This window comes from Eupeodes corollae, chromosome 1, assembly GCF_945859685.1.
Source record: "Eupeodes corollae chromosome 1, idEupCoro1.1, whole genome shotgun sequence".
NCBI classification, from domain to species: Eukaryota; Metazoa; Arthropoda; class Insecta; order Diptera; family Syrphidae; genus Eupeodes; species Eupeodes corollae.
Window position 1 is genome coordinate 22,745,210 of NC_079147.1, and position 9,172 is coordinate 22,754,381.

General features: G+C 36.7%; 1 long non-coding RNA gene across 1 annotated transcript; it reads left to right on the top strand.

Moving 5' to 3' along the window:
* The first annotated feature begins 875 nt into the window (after positions 1-875).
* On the top strand, positions 876-1,342 carry LOC129942330 (uncharacterized). The gene is made up of 2 exons (XR_008781018.1): positions 876-1,086; positions 1,155-1,342. It is a non-coding gene; the product is annotated as an uncharacterized LOC129942330 (long non-coding RNA).
* The last annotated feature ends 7,830 nt before the right edge of the window (positions 1,343-9,172 follow it).

Below are 9,172 nucleotides of genomic sequence, written 5' to 3' on the forward strand. Positions count from 1 at the left end.
GATGTGATGTGATGCGCGCACATTTACTATTCAGTTGCATTTAAATCATTGTTGAGTTTGGTGCGTTGTAAGTTGTTTCAATAAAAGCTTTAAGCTTCTAAGTCACTCATTATTATCTTTCCTCATTGAGATCTCTTACACAACTAATGAGTGTACGATTAGGTGTGTCTTGTGTGGCGGAATGTCACATTGGGTGTCAGCACACCTGTGTACACACAAGTGTAGTGTCTATTTGCCCCTTAAAGCTAAAAGAAGCTTTATTCAGTCGGAAGACATGGAACTTTTGCCATAGATACTACATTCAACCGACTTAAAAATAATTAAAACGTTTATTTTCGATCTTGGGGAATTCAACTCTCGTTTCTAATTTAACGTTTAATTTTATATATTTGTAAGGTCGAAATACGTACCATTTCACATGTATTTAGTAATCTTTCCGGTTGCAAAATGTTCCCCAGGTGTAAAAAGCGAAAATCGATTCCAAAATTTATGGTTCCATCTAAGTAGTTGGCATGCCGAAAATCATTCAAACCATAACTTTCTCTTAACCTCTAAAAAACACCCGTTTTTTGACATCAATACTTTTGGTAAACAGTATATACGAGGTTTCGACTGTCCGTTTTCCATCCATAGATTACGATTGTCCTAAATGCCCACATATGCCTTTTTTCATCTGATGAAATTATCTTAGAACGCACATTCAACTTTCTGCGCGTTGTCTATAACGCCGCACCGCGCGCCGCCAGCCCCTCGCCTCTCGTCGTTTTGCTATGGGCAAATAAACTTAGTTTTTAAAGATTTTTACCTTCTTATCTAATCTGTCAAAACCTAATAACAGGCAGTTATCAATTCAATATACGATTATATTGCGCACAGTACTCTTTTTTAGACTTTCCCTTAACGTAATAAATAAAACTTGAACAAAGGTACAAAACACTCACACTCATCATTTAAACTTAAAACAATCTAGACCTCATAAAAGCGACACAAAAATAGTTGGTGGTGTTTTTTAAAAACCTTCTCTTATATTAAAACCCCCCAAAAATAAGACTGAATAAAAAATGACTTGCAAGACTTGTCAAGCTGGTAAGTGAACTGATTAACGATTCCGGAAATTTCTAATAAATAATAATTACTTGATTTTTGAATTCTAGAAAAATCCCTTAGTGTACCTCTGACCTGGCATTCGAAATCCTCAATGGTTTGGGACCAATACAGCAAATGTGGACCATCAGCTGAGAAGACGAAGCACCAGGAACTACAGAAAAACTACGGCAGTTGTTTGGCTTTAAGACTAATTTTTATGAAGAATAACAAATAAATTTAAGGACTTTATTTTTAATCCGGTTGTCCTTCAGGCGATTAGTATAAACAAGGAATCTCAGAACGATGGGAGATGTGTTCATGTTCATCTTCGTATATGACTGGTTTTCCCCTCGTTTTGTTGCTTTGCATATATGTACACAGGAAGAATCCTTCTATATCCTTCTGTGCTGTGCTGGCTTGACTTAGCTTGGCCACCCTCCGGGATTTCTTTTCTGTGCATTTTAAAATTTTTTTTTTTTTCAATTCAGGATTCTCTCTCTAACGGTGAAGTGAAGGTGGTGGGTGGGTGGATGGTGATGTCACAAACAAAAATGTCTGCATTTGATGTGATTGAAATGAAGAATCCCTGATAAAAGAGGTCGGGTCGTTTGTCCTGGTGTAAGAGTCAGTGTGTGTTCTGTCCTGCTGCTGCTATTGCTGCTGCGGTATCCTTATGCGCTAGTCCTGGAGATTGGATGAATGTGCAAGAGAAAGGATATAGCATCGCTAGCTGTAGCTGTTCGGTGCGGATGAGGATGCGGACGTTTGCTGGACCAGACCAGACCATCAGACCAAAAGACCCAAAGACCAAACGACTTTATATGCCCAGTTTTTTGTGAGAATTTAGGTTTCTTTTTTCTTGTTTGGTTTTCCTCTTTCATCCTGGGCTTTGTTTTTAAGTCCTTTTTCGGTTCGGAAGCTAGAGAGATGTCGTTTCTTCATCAGAGATGAGATTGGATGGTTTTTCTTTGAGAGAAGTTTTTTCTTTTAAACTTTTTAGACCATCAGCCAGAAGCTGAAGCGGTAGGTTATTCTCTACATCCACCTATATCCCCGTATATAGTTATATGAAGAGACAGAAGCACAGAATATCCTTTGCCTGATGGCGGAGGAGATGGATATAAATGGATTGTGACTGCTGCGGCTATACTGGGAAATGCATTTGGGGATACTTCTATACATATATGCGCTCTTTCAAGAGTCTCCTTTTCCTTGGAGTTTGCCTGTGCATGTTTGTGTCATAAATAAATCACAATGCAACATATCGAAGTGACCATTTGGGTTAAAGAAGAGTCCCATTAAAAGTCCTTTTTTGGGTTGATATGCGCGTCTTCTCTTCCCGTTTTGCGGCGCTCTTCGAGAATATAGAAGAAAATAGGTGTCCCATTCGTACTTAGGGGACTCTAAATCTTAATAAATTGATGATTGGACTTAGTTCCTGGGCTCATCGTCGTCGTCATTGTATTTCAATGGCAATGGCAATAGAAATGGCATTACCAACAAAATATACAATACTTCTCCCGTATAAAATGTTGAATTTTCTGTTGCAAAGTTATAAAGGGAAGTGGTGCTGAAGGTGGTGCCCGAGGTAATGGATAAAATGTCTTAATGTTTATAGAAAAGCAATATATACGTAGTATGTTTTTAAAGGGATATATGGGAAGAAGCCAAATGTGTGGATAAATTAGTCTGGAAATGTGTATTCGGCTTCTAATGGTGATGGATGAGAAAATAAAAATGTTTAAGAAGTTTTTGTTCTGTGGCTATTTAAGTGAAGGAAAGGGGCAGCTATTATGGCATAAAAAGGAGAATAAACCCATAAAAGAAGTATTGGTTGATATTTACCCACATATCAATTAAAGAACGTCTATGAAAATAGTGGAAGCAGTTATTAAATATAACTGATATCTGCTATTTCAGTGCTTCCTCGGGCTCTTGTAGTTTAACTGCATCTAAGTAATCAAGAAAGCCTCGATATAAACTTGATTATTTGCCCTTTGATGTGATAATTTTCCATTTTTATAAAACTTGTAACAGATTTTTAAAACTACTTAATACCTACTTACTTATCCATCTCCCGATCCATTGATAGTCTTAACCAGAAATATTGCGTTCTTCCATCGTTTACAGTGCCTTGCAAGTTTCCTCTAGTTGGCTAGGGCAAGTGCTTACTACCCTTAATATGCAGAGACACAGTGTGAGCACTAGGAAGAGGAGGGAGGGTTTGAAAGGAGGTGTCGGTGCACATTGGTTTTGAATTCCTGAATATTGCAATGGCTGGGAAAGACAGAGTGTGGCAAGGCAATCCATATTCGCGTAGTACGGCTAAAGAAAGAATCTCTGTACTTGACAGTACGACCGAAGTTGGGCTCGAGGGTATATTGATAAGCATTCCTAGAAGCGCGAGTATTACGGTTGAACTGATTAAGGGGGGGAATGCTATTTCACTAGAGCATAAACCGTTAAAATAACGGTACAAAATAGTCAAACAAGAAACCTTACGACGATGTTCAAGCAAAGTAAATGAACTTATGATGATATTATCACCTATCAATTTAAATGTTCTGCGTTCAATACTATTCAAGAGGCTTAAGTAAGTTGCAGGAGCACCAGCCCAGATATGGGAGTGATACTCAAGCTTTGGACGTATGTAAGTCTTGTAGAAAACAGCCAGATCAGAAGGGGTGAAATATTTCTTACATCGCTTAAGGAAACCCAAACATCTTTCGGAATTTTTGGCGACATCGCGTATGTGATCGTTCCACACATTCCGAGAATATTGTGATCTATGGATAATGGCAAGGGGCGTAAATCTCGCTTTAATGATACAAGACAGCATTGGGTTTTCGAAGCATTAAATTTCACACAGTTTTTCTATGCCGCATTGTACAATGCCTTTTAGGTTGAAATTTAATGAGCTTATCATATTTTGTAGTTGCAGTTCCACATCCAAAGAAGAGGGATGTGAATCTGCGAACGAGTATGAAAAGCTAAGAGTATTATCAACAGCAAAACAATATATTTGATTAGAAGTTGCAGACAGGAAGTCATTAAAAAAAATAAGAAAGAGTGTTGGAGATAGAACAGAACCTTGGGGCACACCAGCATTTATATTTTGGTTTTCAAACTTGAATCCATCCAATACTACTTGTATTGAACGGTTTGAAAGGTAATTAATAATCCAATGATAAAGGGATTCATGAAAACCGAAAGCACGCATTTTCAATAAGAGAGCCTGATGCCAAGCCCTATCAAATGCTTTTGAAATATCAAGTGCAATAATCTTACTTTCTCCAAAAAGATATAAAGATTTGTTCCACTGTTCGGTGAGATGAACCATGAGATCACTAGTGGACCTATTGCTTTGAAAGCCGTACTGATAGTCATTAAAAAAGCTTTCGATCTTCGATACATTTCTTGAGCTGATAATAAATCAGTGTTTGCATGACTTTAAAAAAAGAAGGGACGTATTTGCCATCGGTCGGTAATTAGAGTGTGAGTATGATTCCTCTTTTTTGTGGATTGGCTGGACAAATACAGTTTTCCATCCACTTGAAGCGAAACCTGAGGAGTAGAACTGATGAAAAAGCTTATGCAGTGGTTTTGCCAGCGTTGAAGAACACCTCTTCAGAACAATAGTGGGGATTACATCCAGACCAGCGGAATAATGAATGTTGAGATCTTTGAGAACTCTTGCCACAGTACGATTGGTAAAGATTGGTCCCCTAGAATGACTAACGCGCTCAAGTAATAACACTCAGCTTTGAATTGGCGGCGAACTGCCTAGCAAAGGCATTAGCTTTCTCTAAAGATCTAACAATAGTAGTGTCATTTAGAATTAGCGTCGGAGCCGAGGAAAGACGAAGAATTCCTCATGTTTTTTACAAATGAATAAACATTTGTACTGCTTTTCGGACATTGTAATATTTTTTGCCGTAATTTTTTTTATGTATAGATTCGGTCCGTCGAATATGTTTCCGGCTTTACTCAGTAGGGTTGGCTTTATAGCAACGGAGACTTACTTCCTTACAGCTGGAGTCAAACCATGCGTTTTCCTTAGGTTTGATGCTTTTAACCCTGTTCGCGATAAAAGTTCTAATTCCCAGGAGAATTAAACTTGTGATCAAATCAGCGCTGGTGTCAACGTCACTATCGAGGAAGCATATTTGCCAGTAAAAGATCCTGAAATAATTATTGAGACCGTTCCAGTTGGCTTTCTCGTATTGGTTCTTTTAGGAGCTCTTTTTTCTGTGTCAAGTTAGGACAGTTTTGACACGAGAAATTTGATGATATAATAGTGCGTTGGACTGTCATGCGAGAGGTCTTGGGTTCGATCCCTCCTATGCCACCTAAAGTTTGTTCACGGGTACTACCTCTTGCGAGGAATTGACAAATTCTCAAGAGTAATTCTTGTCATGAAAAAAGCCGTTCGGATTCGGCTTAAAACTGTAAGTCCATTCCATCCCTGACAACAGTACCCGCACACAGAAATGGTTGAGAGTTGTCAGTCACTAGGCCCTAGTTCTCAAACGGACTGTTGCGCCACCCAATTTATTTATTTAACACAATGGTCCGATGTGAATAGAAGAGATAGAACACTATCAATGTAGATATCAGGGTCAGAGGTAAGAAACAAGTCAAGAGTGTTTTCTGCTCGACCTTCCATGTCCGATATTCGGATGGGCAAGCTGAGTTATTTAGGTGATTCAACTCAGCTAAGATCTCATCACACACTGCATCGGATGTTAACTGGCCTGAGTTTGGAACTCTTTTGTTTGACCAAACCGAAGTAGCAGCAGTTCACTAGGTAAGTTTTTCGTCTGCTAACGTTTGTGGAATAGATATTTGTTTCGAGATAGGTGAACTCCATGGCTACCACGAAAATACAGCTACCAACAGTAACGCTTTGTCTTAGCATATACTTTGTTTTTTCGTCATTCACTTCAAGACACTATCAAATTAAATGCTTCTAAAGCAGCTCGCTCGGATTGGCTGATGATGTTAATGTTGTCTATATAGCCAAGAAGTTGTGAGATAGAGCCTTCCAGGTTAACACCACTCCTGCGCAATTTCTGCTCCAGGATTGTGGTGAAGAAATAACATGATACCGCATCTTTTTGGAATAGCTCCGATGAGTTTGTTACCCGTTTGCACTTTGCAATGCGTATTTTGTTTTGTCGGGATACCGAACTTAAATATCGCCAACTGAAGCCCTTAGCGACTTATGTTATCGTATGTGGCTTTACGTTCAATGAAAAGATGGTAAGTAACGACTTGTAATTAATTGGTCTTTCCCGAATTTGAAGCTTTAATGAAAATATGCATGGTATATCATTGATCTGTCTAGAAAGAAGCCACACTGGTATATGTCGATAATAGTGTTGCAGAATGGTTTAAGGCGCTTACGTAGTACGTTGGATAGGATCTTTGATTGGACGTTAAGCAGCAGTGCCTCTGTAATTTTTGCAGGGCCTACTAGTAGTATCGCGTTTTTTGTAGATTGGGCTTATTAGGCTATTTGACCAGTCATCGGGCCTAATTTCCTCTTACCAAACTTGGTTGATGAGCTGGTGCATGCACCTTACCAGTAAATTACCTACATATTTGAAGAGTTCTGCTGATTTCGTTCTTAAGCTTGTGGTTTGCTTTCTTAACCTCTTCAATGACTGGTTGCATGGTTATTTGCTCGTTTTTTCGTCTACCTATTCGCCTATCCAGCATCTGCTAGAAGTGCTTCTTAAACACGTGTATACAATTCACTTTGCTATGGTGACTAGGTTTCTTTTGCTGGTTCGAAGAGCTTGCGTGCTGGTTTTATAAACAGATACCAATTGCTTGACAGTTATGTAGAACTGAACAGGCTCCGTCTAGGAGTTGTACAACTCCTCCTTGTTAGATTCCTTAGCCTTATCGGTATTGGTACATATTGGGCTGATGTTTTATAAGACAGAAGAAGAAAAAAAGCAGGAAATAAATAAATGAAACATTGTAAAGGAAACATGAGTACGCTTTCAATGAAATATTTCTCCAAGAGGCTGGGGCAAAACAAAGCTAAAACTAACGTAAGAGAGAGTTAATAAGATTTTAACAAAAATTTAAACATTATTCAAGTGCGATTAATAAATAAAATCCTGTTGTTAGGCAGATTATATACCATTTAATTTAGATATTGCAGATATTGACGTCATTATAGGTAAGCTGAAAGTAATAAAGTGCATCAGATTAAAATAAAGTCAAGCACATGAATTTTAAATCACTAGATCTTAATTAAGCAAGTGATATAATTTTTTGCTGGTTTTTATTCTGACTCAGAAAAGAACTTCTTAAAATAGATTTCATGTGTCGTTAATTACTCGTTATTTGGATATGACGGTTTAATTTTCGATTTGCAATGTTTTCTATGAATTGTTTGGTATATATTTTTGAATGATTCACACTCAGACTATTTGGCCATAAGTCTTTCAAATGAAAAGTGTGATTCATAAATAAATAAGTGGCAAAAAAGGTCGTATATATTCACCATTAAACATTAAATGACTCAAGCAATGATGTGTACGTTAAATATAATGGAGCTTTGTTTAAAAATGTGTAATTATATTAGCCCCTTAAACAAGATTTATCCACTTGGATATTAGTATCAAAAAAAGAGCTTTGAAAATGATGGCCGATAGAAATATAACCAAAACACTTACATCACTCTAACACCACCGCAATATTTAATGCCTTTTGTTGTCTTACCGATATTTTTATAAACAATATTCTGTCAAGAATCAGCCAGTTGCATCCCCCTCTCCAAATAGTTCAGCCATAGTACTCGCACTTTCAGGAATGCTCATGAGCTTGCCCTAGAACTCATTTTCGGACTTCTGTCAAGTAAAGAGATTTTGTTCGTTTTTGTTAACCGCACATAGAGAGTGTGGAATGTTTTAACTCTGTCTTCCCCTCCTATTCTAATATTTATAACTTTAGCACCAATGTGCTATTTTTCTAAAGTTCTTACTGTGTTAAAAACTTAAACTTGTTAAGGGTAATAATTACCCCTTGGGTGTAAGTAAATTATATAAAAGAAACTATTTGAATTTAATATTACAGTTCAAAATATCAATCAATTATTCTGTCTAAAAGCTTTTTTGGAAAAAATGTATCTTAGCTTGATCACCAAATAAGCACATGCATGTCAATTTTAGAGTTAATTGAGCTTTTAAGAGTGCAACATTTAGTTTTGTATCTTATTGCATTGGACTTTGTGGCATGATACCGTTTTGTCTCATATTTTGTTATACCATATTTTATGGGTAAATCGAATACTTATAATAAAGAAGTCAACAAAGAACTTAATAAGTAATGTTATTTCCGGTAAGACACCAGTGGTTGTTGAATGTAGACTACTGCGGTCCTGAAAAAATGTACCTGTAAGAGAAGCAGACAGCATCAAGAATTGGGCCTTTACGATGTGAGTGACCTCGCCAAAAGAAGTTGTTTAGTTATAAGTTAAGTTCCATTATTACATTAGACTATTTTCTTGATGTAGAACTAAAAAATTAAAGCTTGTAGCAAACATTTGCAAAATTGTTCCAAAACAAATACAAGTAAATTTCATTGTTAAGAGAAATTATTGAAAAAGTATGTACATAATTCAAAATGTAAGTATAAGTTGTTTTATGTATATGTATGTAGATGTATTCGAGCTAAATAAATGTATTTTTAGAGTCTTTAGTCTTTAAATATCACAAAAAGCATAAACAACAATATTTCTATGGCATGAAAGAACTTGGTAGTCAATATTTTCTTTTATCCTCAAGATATTTAACTCAAAATGTGGTTTTTAGGTCTAAATAATATTTGATTGTGTTAGGTTTTTATTTTCTCTCAATTGTTTATAGCCTAAGAAAATATTAATAACAACATTTTCTATAAGACTAGCGGACCCGACAAACTTCGTCCTGTCATAAAGATTTGTAAAGTGGCAGTTTTTGTTCCTACGTATTTTATAGTCGTGGCTAAACATTCTCCTGAACAAAACCGTCAACTTGGTTTTGAAACATATATAACGATTTAAAAGTAAGTAATCGTTTTATTGTTAACC